This window comes from Neomonachus schauinslandi, chromosome 8 (assembly GCF_002201575.2).
Source record: "Neomonachus schauinslandi chromosome 8, ASM220157v2, whole genome shotgun sequence".
Taxonomy (NCBI): domain Eukaryota; kingdom Metazoa; phylum Chordata; class Mammalia; order Carnivora; family Phocidae; genus Neomonachus; species Neomonachus schauinslandi.
Window position 1 is genome coordinate 112,668,062 of NC_058410.1, and position 13,638 is coordinate 112,681,699.

The following is a 13,638-nucleotide window of genomic DNA, read 5'->3' on the forward strand; positions in this document are numbered from 1 at the left end:
ACTGTGTCTCTCTCTCTGTCAAATAAATAAAATCTTAAAAAAAAAAAAGTCTTTTGCTTGAGGCACAACCCGAAAGAGTTATTTAAGAATCCCGCAGAAGCCTCCCTGCTTCCCCACCTCCCCCTGCCTCCTGTTACTGCTCTTTTTGCTTGTCCTAACCACACCTCTTGAGATCCTCCTGACAACCCCGTAAGGTAATAGAACCCAAAAGTCTTCTTCGCTCCCTTCTTTTTTTAATAAATTATTTTTAAATCAAGGTATGTACATTTTTTTTTTAAATTTATTTATTTGAGAGAGAGAATGAGAGAGAGAGAGCACATGAGAGGGGGGAGGGTCAGAGGGAGAAGCAGACTCCCTGCTGAGCAGGGAGCCCGATGCGGGACTCGATCCCGGGACTCCAGGATCATGACCTGAGCCGAAGGCAGTCGCTTAACCAACTGAGCCACCCAGGCGCCCAAGGTATGTACATTTTTTAAAAAAAGATTTTATTTATTTGACAGCGAGAGAGAGCACAAGTAGGCAGAGAGGCAGGCAGAGGGAGAGGGAGAAGCAGGCTCCCTGCTGAGCAAGGAGCCCAAGGCGGGGCTTGATCCCAGGACCCTGGGATCCTGACCTGAGCCAAAGGCAGATGCTTAACTGACTGAGCCACCCAGGCGCCCCTTCTTTACTCTCTTCTTACAGATGAGTGGAAACCAAGGCAAGAGAGGGGACCACCCTAAGGCAACACCTCTGTTGGCCACCGAGCTGGGACTCTGGCCCCCTTGTAATTTCAGCTCTTGGTTACTGGAAATCTTTCATTGTCCGGGTTTCCTTCTCTGCCTTTGGAAGGGGCAGCTAAGGAACCTAATGGAATTCTCTGCATGCTCAGGATTACCTTTCAGAATGAAAGCAGTGGAGAGCAAAGTGGTTTGCAGCCTACAGACCTCCCCCCACCCTCCCGCCCACGGGGCCTCCTTGCACCTCCTTGGGCCTGGGGGTTGGCAAGGCAGCCCAGGGTGAGGGGCGAATTCCAGCTGACTCCCCACAAGTGGGTGACGGCTGAAAAGGTCAAAAGGGCACTGCTCCGGCCTGGACGGCCTGATAGTCCAGCGTCAGCTCTGCTGCAGGATATCTGAGAACACCTTGAACAAGTCAAGGTGCACCTCTGTTTCCTCATCTATAACAGGATGGCTGGATTAGATTATGTCTCAGCTGCCTTGCTGATAACCCCAAAGGGACTTGCTTAACAACAACAGTGACACGTTGTAGGCACTTAAAAAAAAAACCAACCTTTTTTATCATCAAAAACTTCAAACCAAATTTAATGTCAACCAAATGATATAATGAACCCCCACGGATGCTTAGCCTGTCATTAACTGTTCCGTCTTTCTTGTTTCATCTGTACCCCTAGCCCCTCCTGCTTGGTTATTTTGTATAGTTTTTTTTTCTGGGTGAAATTTACAAACACTGAAATGCAGAAATCTTAACTGTGTGACATTGACAAATAGATTTGCCCATGTAAACTCTACCTCTACTGCAATATAGAATATTTGCACCTTTCTAGAAAGTTCTCTCCTGTCCATCATGGGCAAATGGATAAGTGAACTTATGAAACAAACACGGCTGTGAATTTAGCACACTGAGGGTTAGCCCATGCTGTCTTGGGCTGGCTAGGTCAGAGTCGGATCTGCTGTCTTAAGCTCTTCTTCCCCTTCCTGCTTCTGTCCACTCCTGCCATCCTGTGTGCCCCTGGAGGTGATGGCCTTCTGCATGGACTCTGTGTCCAGTTATTTTATTATAAGGCCTTTACGACCCTGGCTGCAAATTCTTAGAAGCAATCTTTTGGGGCGCCTGGCTGGCTCAGTCAGAGGAGCATGTGACTCTTGATCTCGGGATCGTGAGTTCGAGCCCCACGTTCATTTATTTTTACTAAAAATAAATACATAACCTTAAAAAAAAAGCAGCAGCTCTCTTGTTTTTCCAAAATACTTATTCTCCAGGTTTTTTCTTTTGTTCCGCTCCGTTTTTCTTTCCTAAGACTGCTTGCTCATCACGCTGCTATTTCCCTCCTTTAGAGCATTCTCGCTTTTCCGTGTTTGGCCCATCCTCTCTGAGTTCACTGTCCTTTGTTTTGGACTGTTTATACACAGGACACTAGACACTGAGCTGTAACCCTAGGGTCCCCTGACCAAGGCCAGGCATTTGTTCAACAGTGAGTGAGGGAGGGAGGGAGTGAATGCAAAGGACATGCTCTAGAAACACCTGCAGTCCACTAAGGAACCCCAACCTGTCAGCTTTCTCATTTCTGGACCACATCTCTCTCTCTCTCTCTGCATTGAGCAAGAAGCTATTTATCAGCCCCTTTGGAAGCCCCAGGATGTGAAAGGAAGGAGGCTGATTTACTGGCAAAATGTGACCCAGAGGACCATTCTCCCCCCACCCCTCATCATTTAAAAAAAAAAAACAAAACAAAACAGAGCAAACTGGGCTATCAGGGATACTTCCTGTTTTCCTCTCTTGAAAGCATCCTGGATAGATGAAACAGGGATCAAAGGGACCGTCTGCCTCTGGGGCTTCGGAACTGGCAGAATGGCTTTTAACCCTCTGCAGTCTCCTGTGCCTGAGTGCCATCGGCACTTTACGCCTTCTGTTTCCTGGGTAGATTTAACTTCTTGAGGGCAGGGGCCTTGCATTCATTCATTCCTCAAACATTACTGTACTCTACTCAACACCAGGCTTTGTTTGAGGACCTGGGGGTACAGGGATGATTATGACACAGTCCCTGGCCTCATTCATCAGACACCAATGACCGCCAGTCGGACACGATGAAGCACTTTCTCTGGGTCCTGCACTCACTACATGCTTTTTTCATGCATTCAAGCCTCACAACAAGCTTACGGGACTTTCTTATGCCCATTTTACAGATAAGGAGAGCAAGGCTTAGGAAAGTTAAATAACCTGTCACGGGCAGCTGCCAAGGCTGGGGTTAGAGTCCAGTGGTCTGACAGCAGCAAGCTGCCTTCTTAGTTGTGACACTAGCCTGCCCTCTGCAGAAACTACCTCCAAGTCTGAAACGCGGGAGTGACTCACTGCGAGTAATTTTTACAAACGCAGTTTATTGCTGGGCTTGGTCAGGTGGCTTCTGATGACCAGGTTTGTTTGCATCCGAACTGGACTTATGCCCCGAACTGGACTAGAATGGAGGTGAGCTGGTTTGCAGCCCCTGAAGACCGGAGGCAAGGCCGAGAAACTAGAAACTAAGAGGTCACGTTTGGCCCTGTTCTGGAGACAGAGTGTTGTAGGCTCTTTCTGCCGTTTCTGGAACAGATCCGTTTCTCTTTTTTTTTTTTTTTTTTTTTTGGGGGGGGGGGGGTAATTTTTGAAAAAACTTGAGGGTGCCTAGGTGGCTCAGTTGGTTAAGCGACTGCCTTCTGCTCAGGTCATGATCCTGGAGTCCCTGGATCGAGTCCCGCATCGGACTCCCTGCTCAGTGGGGAGTCTGCTTCTCCCTCTGACTACCCCCTCTCGTGCACTCTTTCTCAAATAAATAAATAAAATCCTAAAAAAGAAAAAGAAAAAACTTGAGGGGCTGTTGATAGGTAATAATAACAACTGAGTGAACATATATACTGAGGAATTATTCTAAGCCTTGGCTTATATCGTCACTTGCATCCTTGCGACAATAGTTTGTTTTGTTTTCCCATTTCTGGAGAGGAGCTGAGGCTCAGATTGGTTAGTTAGCATACCCCAGATCACACAGCTAGACAGCACCGGGGTTTGATCCTAGATTTGACTAACTCTAAAACCTACACTTTAATCGTACTGTCTCCCTGATGCTGAAACTTGGCAGAGGGAGGAAGGAACTCCCTTCCTGCTGAGCTTCCTGACAAACTGTTAAGTGGCAGGTGAGGATACCAAGTAACCTTGAGATCTGTTGGTGAGGGACGTTGGCACACAAGGATCTTCAGGTGCTTCCGATCTGCAATTCTATCTCTTTAAGACCCAGAGCTCCCATGCCAAGGCCGGTCCGTGATCCTTGGAGATTTCAGGGGTGGGGAAATTGGATTGAACGCGCTGACATACAAAAAGCAAAAAAAGACCTCAGCATTTTTGCCTCGCCTCGGTGGCTCCTGCCTTTTTTTTTCCCCTCTCACTCTCTCATTTATTTATTACTCTGCTACTCCCTGGCCAGGCTGCTGTGTCAACACTGATAAAAGCAAATCTCCCCACAAACAGGTGCAGCCAGAGCTGCCCCTTGGACAGCTGCCAGGGAATGTGATCGCTCAGCTGAGGTGACCTGCCCCTGCCCAACCCCCTTCTCGGGTTCCAGCCCAGGGCATGTGTCCTTGGGCAGTTAATGTCTGTGTGTTCAGAGCCTGGTATCTCCGTTGGCATCACAGACTCAAGATAGCAGATGTGGTTGGGGTGGGGTGGGTCCACGCGGGAGGCGGGGGAGGGGGGGTCCTCCAGGAGTATCTATTTATTTTCCCTTTCGGTTTCTTCTGAAATTCAGATACTACTATGTCACCAAGTTCCTCCTGCAAGTATCTGAAAATATTTCCTAGGAATATCACTGCCTGATTTTCCTAGGTAACATTATTTTTTTCCAGGCCTGCCCATTTCTGAATTCACACATACGCTTGTAATGTAATGATCCAAATGACATGAGCTGAGTACCCCCTAGGGCTTCCTTGTGTGTGGGGGGTCACCTAAATAAACATGTGGTGAGCCAACCCTTTCCAGAAGGCATTTTGACGCTACCAAGCCATGTGACTTTGACTCTGGTTTGTAAAAGATGATATTTCATCTCCCCCCCCCACCCTCCCGTTTCTGTGTTTGGTCCCCAAGCATCATTTCCCCTCTTCCCTAGGGCACCAGCCTTTCCGGAAATGCCCTCGCTCCGCAAGCAGCCTCCACCTCCCCGGGAGGTAAGAGGGGGCACCCAGGCGGTGGCGGCACCGGGCGGGCCTGGGGCCGGGACTGGGCGGAGGGCAGGGGCCGCAGCCGGAGCCGCCCAGCCGCCCTGTGGCCGCCGAGCAGCGCGCGGCTCCGGGAGGGGAGGAGGTTGCTATGCAAATGCGCCTGGGCCAGCGGTCCCCTTTACCCAGGGGCCCTCTGGTTGCCAAAACAGACCATTCCCCAGAACAGTCGCCTAGAAACGGGCGCTGTCTCGGCAGCCTCTGTGCAGCGGCGAGCCAGCCGCGCCGCCAGGAGGAGCTGGGTCACGGTGTTCAGACCTCGGCACCCCCTCCCCACCCAGTCTCCACCTCAGGGAGAGGAGTGGTGGCTTGGGCCCCTCCTTGGAGCAGGGGAGGGCACTAATTGGATTGGAACACTCCAGAAACACATCAGCGGCTCCTCCCTGGGGGAAAGGAGTGTGAGGGGGAGGCTTCAGACTGTCTTTGTGATGGGTCTCAGCCTCGCCCTCTCTGCAGCCTCTCCCTGACTTGGTCACCCCACCAACCTCTGCCCTCCCCCCCACCCCAGCACCTTCCTAGGTCACCACAGCCAGCGCGCGGTGGAGGGGAGGGGGCCGATAACAACCAGATAACCACCCAAACATTCTGCCATGATGAGGAGGGGCTCACGATGTTAGAGCAATTCATGGAAGGTACAGGGTCTGACCTGCTTTGGAGGAGTTAGGGAAGAATGCAGGTTGCTGGTGGCTCCCAGGCCCCTTCATCTCCCCCCACCCCCAGCCCTTCCTCTTCTCGGCTGCCTTGCCCCCTCTCACCCGGCCTCTGCCGCCTGGCCATCCCCATGCCCTGGGAGCTGGGAGCGGGGACCTTTTCCTACCTTATTTGGCAGTAAGAGAGCTTGTCATTTAAGTGTGTGTATCTTGCCTCTTAACAATTAAATTACAGCATAAACTTCTAAAAGGCAGGACCCATATAATTCCGTGACGGCACACCTTGACCGTGAAGGACAAGCCTGATTGTAACAGATCCACTCGAATGTGGTGCCCGTGATCTTTATCACCTTGGGAGGCCTCTAATGTTGCCTCTGCAGCAACTGTTCTAGACTGGTTTTCAGAGACTACTTAAAACCCCACGAAACTCTGGGATTGGGGAGGGGAGGAGGAGATTCAGTGACAGCCTGAGTGACATTAGGCCAACAGGTGGGCTACAAAGAAAGTGAGTGACTCCCCAGGATGGCATTCCCTGTGGTCCAGATGCTGCAGGCCAGGGGCAGAGCATGAGTCCGACGGGGGTGGGAGGACAGCTTTGTACTTGCCTGCTAGGCAGGGGAGTCTCCTTCCTTCAGGATCCACAGGAGGCCTTGGGAGCCTTATGGACCCTATAAACATAAGGTCTTCTTCCAATCTTGTTTAGTAAGGCAGCATGTACATGTGTGATTTCTCCCTTCTGTGTCTCCTTTCCATCCTCATGTATTGAGTGCCTACCGCCAGGCACTGGAGATTCAGAGAATGATGAAATTGATGCCATTCTATAGTTGTAAGGAGAAAAACAATGCCTAGCGTAAGGGACATTTGCCATGCTTTATGGTCACCAGTAACTTTTGATTAACTTTCTGGTGCTTGTGGGTTTTCCCTAGATCATAAATCTCACTTTCCTGAAGTAAAGACCAGAAATTTACTTTCCCAGACCCCTTTGCAACTAAAGTGTCAGCACATGACCCAGGCTCCACCAATCAGATGCATGCACATGAGGTTTTTGATTTGGAAGCGAGCAAGAGGAAGCAGGCATCCTGGGGAAGGGGGCCGGAGGAGGCATCCGGCCTTCAGAGCAGCGGGAGGGATGTTCTGCGGTCCAGTATCCACCATTGTGGAAGGGGGTGAGTTGAAGCAAGTTGCAGAATTCATGCTGATAGCTGCCATGGTGGCTTGGCTAGAAAAGTACCCTGGGGTGGTTTGCGCATCATCTGGGCTGGTTCTGCGCTTCTGTGCCTATCTTCCCTTCTGGATTCTTCTGTGAGCCCCTGAAAGTTTTGTTTTATTTACAGATTTTATTTGTTTATTTGAGAGGGAGAGAGAGAGCACGTGAGTGGAGGAAGGGGCAGAGGGAGAGAGAATCTGGAGCAGACTCCTCAGAGTGCGGAGCCCAATGCAGGGCTCGATCCCACGATCTTGAGATCACAACCTGAGCTGAAATCGAGAGTCGGTCGTTCAACCAACTGAGCCACCCAGGTGCCTCTTGAATGTTTTGTTTTTTTTTTTTTAAAGATTTTATTTATTTTTTTGACAGAGAGAGACACAGCGAGAGAGGGAATACAAGTAGGGGGAGTCGGAGAGGGAGAAGCAGGCTTCCCGCTGAGCAGAGAGCCCGACGTGGGGCTCGATCCCAGGACCCCGGGATCATGACCCGAGCCGAAGGCTCAATGCCCAACAACTGAGCCACCCAGGCGCCCCTTGAATGTTTTTTAATAAGTTCCTTTTCTGTTAGAGTGGATTCTGTTGTTTGCAACTAAGAACTCTGATACGGATGGATGAACGAATAGGTGGATGATGGATAGGTTGAAGGGTGGGTGGGTGCATAAAGGATGGATAAATGGGTGGATGGGTGGGCAGGCACCAAAATATGGAGTGATTTTTTTGGTGGAAGAGGATGAGACTATAGGTTATTTTTTCTTGGTTCTCTGTATTCCCTTTTCCTTCTCCTCCTTTCTTCTTCTTCTCTGAAAGCATGTTACTTACATAATAATAGTTATCAGAGGGGCACCTGGGTGGCTCAGTCAGTTAAAGCATCTGCCTCTTGGGTTCAGCTCAGGTCATGATCTCAGGGTCAAAGGATTGAGACCCAGGTCGGCTGTGCACTCAGCAGGGAGTCTGCTTGGGATTCACTTTCTCTCCCTCTCCCTCTGTGCGCGCCCCCGCCCCATGCTCTCTCTCTCTCAAATAAATTTAAAAAAATAATAAATTTATCAGAAACCAACATCTAGAAATGCTCATAGCACAGGGAAGATAAAAAGCCAACCCTGAACACTTAGGGTTCCAAGCCAGTATGAGCTCTGAGGGACCTTGACTCTGGACTTAAGTCCTATCCACCGTCTCACGAAGCCTGCCCTGACCACCAGCAAAAAGCCTTCTCTTTCTCTTGTCCTCTGAACCCCACACCCAAGGCTGTACCCACCAATCCGAGGCATGCACTGGCTCATCCTGCTTTGTGACATTTTCCTATTGTTACCCAACAATCCTATTTTACCTTGAGCAAGGATGACACACGCACTTGTGACTCATCCCATATTGTTCTGCCCTCTCCCGGCTCTGGACTTCAGCGGCTCTGACCGTCCCTCGACTGGCAAGCACCACAACTGTGTTCTGCAGCTGTTTTTCACATGTCATGCCCCATTGCCCAGCATAGACTGTTGGTTCCACGAAGGCTGGGACTGCAACTTACGTGATTTTTCTAAACTCCATTCCCCACAGCTTTGTGGGAAGGATTTGAAGACATGCCTATAGAAGATGAGGATCGTGTGGTTTCTTTTCACCTTGATGACTTTCCATAGTAAACTTTTTTATTTTTTATTTTATTTTATTTTTTTAAAGATTTTATTTATTTATTTGACAGAGAGAGACACAGCGAGAGAGGGAACATAAGCAAGGGGAGTGGGAGAGGGAGAAGCAGGCTTCCCGCTGAGCAGAGAGCCCAACTGGGTCCTGGGATCAAGCCCTGCATCAGGCTCCTGGCTCGATGGGGTTACCTGCTTCTCCCTTTCCCACTCCGCCTGCTTGTGAGAGAGAGAGAGAGCACGAGTGAGGAGGAGGGGCAGAGGGAGAGGGAGAAGCGGGCTTCCTGCTGAGCAGGGAGCCTGATGTGGGGCTTGATCCCAGGACCCCCAGATCATGACCTGAGCCAAAGGCAGCCCCTTAACCATCTGAGCCACCTGGGCATCCCAGCTTTCCATAGTAAACTTATTATTTTTAAGTGAGCTCTATGTCCAACGTGGGGCTTGAACTCATGACCCCGAGATCAAGAGTCGCATGCTCTACAGACTGGGCTAGCCAGGTGCCCCATTCCATAGTAAAAATATAAGCTTTTGCAGGTAGGGCCCTTTCCCTCCCCCACTCCCTTTTTCCTTCCTTCCTTCCTTCCTTCCTTCCTTCCTTCCTTCCTTCCTTCCTTCCTCCCTCCCTCCCTCCCTTCCTTCCTCACTTAGTAAATGTCTGTGATGTGCCAGGTGTTTACGGTTTAATATCAAGAAACACATATAAATAGGCAAATAAGTGAAAAAAAAAAAGTGGCAGAAGAGCTTGAATAGCCAAGTGTGCAGGGGAGAGGAGTGTGATTGGTTGGGAGTGGAAAAGGCTTTTTCATAGGAATAATATCAAGTGCTTATTCTAGGACAGCTCTGTTCTCAGTATTTAACATATGCTCACGGCAAGTACTATTGTTACTTCCATTTTACAGGTGAGAAAACTAAAGCCCTGGGACGTTTAGGGTTGCTGCAGAGCTGGGACGTGCACCTGGGCCTCTGGGTTCTAACATCAATGAGCTTCAGTGCCGCACCATACTGCCTGGAGCAAATTCTGGAAAGGTGAGTAAGTGATCACCCAGCCTAGAGGCCTTCTACATAGTCCAGGGAATGGTACCCAGGCACGCAATAACAAGTGAGAACCCACTACCACAGCCTTGGATGTTAGTTCTCTTTTGTTTCTTGAAAGGTAATTTCATTGCAAGTTCAAACCTCTTGCATCGTCTCCCCTCTAGACCACTCTCTCCACTTCTGGTCTGCTTCTTATACCCCAAGCGCTCTAAAGGCTCTTGGGCATCTAGAATCAACCTTGCCCTCCAAGAGAAAAACACATAGACCCACATACCCTGCGGGCCGCCCCCCCACCGCCCTGTCGCCCTCACCAAGCCCCTTTGCTCCCAACGATCCTCCCCCGATGCTACTTTCCCCCATCGCCATTGGATTCCCCCCCACTGTGCTTTGACCGCAGAGACAGACTTGGGAGCTGTGTCCTCCTCTGAACTGCTCCGGCATTGGGGTCTCAGCCAGCTGCTGCCTGCCCAGGGGCTGCAGGGTTATTACAAGAAGTCTCGGTGTCTATTTGTACTCCAAATACCGTCTGCCGGCTGGGTAAGTAACGTCTGGATCTAACTGGGCTGCTGCTTTTCAGCTGTGCTAAATCCCTGGTCGTTTTTCCACTGCAAATTTCCCCGGTTGACTAAAACCCTAAATAACAGCCCCTTTCATTTGCAGGATTGCAACAATTTCCGAAGTGGGGGGGAGTCCTCCTGCCGGAGCAGGTTGGAAGCCACTGAGCCCGGGCTGTGGAGGTGGCATGTCATCCCCCCTCCACAGGGACCGAGTCATGAGACCTGAGGTCAGGTTCCAGCCCCTCCCTGGACTGGTTGGGTGATCTTGGGGGCAGCCACGTGTGACCTGGAGAGCTTTGGTTTCCTCATCCCAGAGCAGAGATGGTGAACATGATTTGGTAGGATTGTCAAGAAGATTCAATGAGATAGATCAAGGGCTTTGCAAACTGTGAAGTGTGGCACAGATGGAGGGATTGTTGTGGTCATCCAAGAAACTGACACATATTGTCAGCTTCTCCAGGGCAGGCACAGTCCCCTCAGTGACACCCCTCACCCCCATCACCTCTTGCGCTCAACGCAGGTTGATGAGATGACCTCGTAAAAACACCTCTAAGTGACTGGCACAGTGGCTCAGCACACAGAAGGGGCTTATAAATGGTAGCTGGTATGTATGCATGTGCCTCGGTTCAGATCTTCTGTCTACCCCTTGCTGGGCTAGGGCGTGACCGCGTGGACAGGCCCTCGAGTCCTCATGTACCACACGGCTGAGGAGATGGGCTGGTTGGTGAGCTGTCTGGGCACCAGAGCCAGGCACAAACCACGCACTCCGTGGGCAGCAACTCTTGTTTTACTATTATTATTATTATTTTAAGATTTTGTTTATTTATTTAGGAGAGAGCACACACACAAGCAGGGAGAGCGGCAGAGGGAGAGGGAGAAGCAGACTTCCCGCTGAGCAGGGAGCCCGATGCGGGGCTCGATCCCATGACCCTGGGATCATGACCTGAGCCACCCAGGCGCCCCATGTTTTACTATTATTTACTGAGCGATGCTTCCAGAGGTGGCGTGAGGAGGTCACCGGACTGGGAAGGAGGAAGGAAATCTTAGCTCCTGGTCTTGGTTCAGAGTCAGCAAGGCCTTCAAAGGCAGCGAGCCGCTCAGGCCCAGCCTCTCAGGGTCAGCACAGATGCGGTGGCCATGAATGCCTGTGCACATCCCCCCAGCCGTGGGCTAGCTCCCCAGAGCAGACCTTGTTGGGTAAAGGGGCACACATTGAACGTGTGGATGAGTATCACAGTGGTCCAACATGCATACGTTCCTGCTTGCATTCTTTCCCGTCAGAGCAAAAGAGTCTGTCTCCCCATACCCTAACCCCCCTACATTCTTTTAAGTTTCAATTTTATTAATTTTTTGACTAGGTCATATTTGCAGATGGCACAAAATTTTAAAAGGTGTGAGAGCCTGCGACTCTTGATCTCGGGGTTGTGAGTTCAAGCCCCACAGTGGGTGTAGAGATGACTTAAAAATAAAAAAATACAAAATAAAAAAAGAAGGTGCAATGGGGCACACAGAGAGAAGCCTCCTCACCCTGTCCCAGCCATCCAAGTATCTTCCTCAGAAACACAAACAGCCTACCCGGCAAGTGGAAAATGATACCTGGCTAAATAAATCTAACCATTTAAAGAAAATTTTATGTTTAAATATTTTTTAAAAAGAGATTTATTCATTTATTTTAGAGAGAGAGAGATCGTGGAGGGACAGAGGGAGAGGGAGAAGGAGAGAAGCAGACTCCCCGCTGAGCACGGAGACTGAGGGGGGGCTGGATCCCACGATGCACGAGATCATGACCTGAGCTGAAATCAAAGGGTTGGACGCTTAAACGACTGAGCCACCCAGGTGCCCCAAGAAAATTTTATGTTTAAAAAAAATTTTTTTTAAAGATTTTATTTGTTTGTTTATTTAGAGAGAGTTGGGTGGCAAGGCAGAGGGAGAGGGAAAGAGAGAATCCTGAGCAGATTCCGGCTGAGCACAGAGCCCAAAATGGGGCTCGAGCTCACACCCTGAGATCATGACCTGAGCCGAAATCAAGAGTTGGACACTTAACCAACTGAGCCACCCAGGTGCCCCTGTTTAAAAATTTATTTTAGGGCGCCTGGGTGGTTCAGTTGTTAAGCGTCTGCCTTCGGCTCAGGTCATGATCCCAGGCTCCACGGGAAGCCTGCTTCTCCCTCTCCCACTCCCCCTGCTTGTGTTCCTGCTCTCGCTCTCTCTCTCTCTGTCAAATAAATAAATAAAATCTTAAAAAAATAATAAAAATAAAAAATAAAAATTTACTTTATAACTGGAAGTTTGTACCTCTTAATCCCCTTCACCTATTTTGCCCCTTTCCCCCCCACCTCCCCTCTGGCAACCACCAGTTTGTTCTTACTATAATTTTTATATGAAAACAAACCAGAAATCTGAATGAACTCTTAAGATAAAAACAGAGACTTCAAAGAAATTTTATGTTCAAGGGTGGGGTCAAGGAAACCTGCTTTTGGCTCTGCCTCCTACCTTCTCATGGGGGCAAACCTTGGTGCAGCTCTGAGTTCGTCTATAAAGTGCAACCTTGACGACGTCCCTGCTCTTCTCAGTGTCATTGGGTTCCCCTGTCACCCCAGGCACCTGTGTGCCATCCTTCCCTCCCATCTCTTCCCTACCATGACTGGGCCACCCCCTTGTTGCTTGACCTTCGGTACATCACCTCCACTCGGGGCTGAGGTTTTCCTCACTTGCAAAAAGAGGGATTGGACCAGGCCCATTCCGGGTGAAACATTCCAGGACCAATCAACTAATTCACATTAAGGTGTAGATGACTGATAACAGCTTAATGTATTACCTCTCCTGTGGGTGGGAATATTTTAAGAGAGGCCATTTCTCATCCCCAAAGAATGAACGTGCGTGGTGCAATTTCAGGAATGGTCATGGGTGGGTGGGGATGATGTGGGGAGGGGGGGTGCCCTTTCTGGCATTTCTCCAGGGGTCCCTGGGGGGAGGGGGCGCTGCTCCAGCCAAGGGTGGTGTCAGCCCTGAGGGAATGTGCCTGTTGGTTTCCCTCCAGAACTTACAGCACACGGATTTCTCTCTGGCAGTGGGCAAGAGCAGGATTTTGTCCTACAGAAAAATGCCTCATCAGGGAAAGCCACGTGTGTGGCCCAGGAAACTACCCTGTTGCCCCAGGGGACGGGGTGCGGTGGGGCACTCAGCAGCTCGACTTCCACGTTCCCAGGGCAGTTCTCATCCTGGGCAAGTGAGGAGAGCTCTGTTGGAGGCCCGTCAGCTGCTTTCTGCCGGGGCAGGTGGTCCCGCCGCACCTGGATTCAAGACATCTGCTTTTCACCCAGGGAGAATGGCTTTGCCAGATGCTGTCTGGTTTCCTTTTCTGTGGGAGGTTTGGTTTGGCTTCTGAATTTTCAGGGAGGGCATGAGAAGGGGGTGGCCTGCAGCCACCATTAACCCATCAGAACTAAGAAAGGCATGTGACTCTTGATCTCCGGGTTGTGAGTTCAAGCCCCGTGTTGGGGGTAGAGAAGGCAGGAAGGAAGGAAGGAAGGGAGGGAGGGGGGAAGGACGGAAAGAAAAGAAGGAAGGAAGGGAGGAAGGAAAGAAAAGGAAGGGA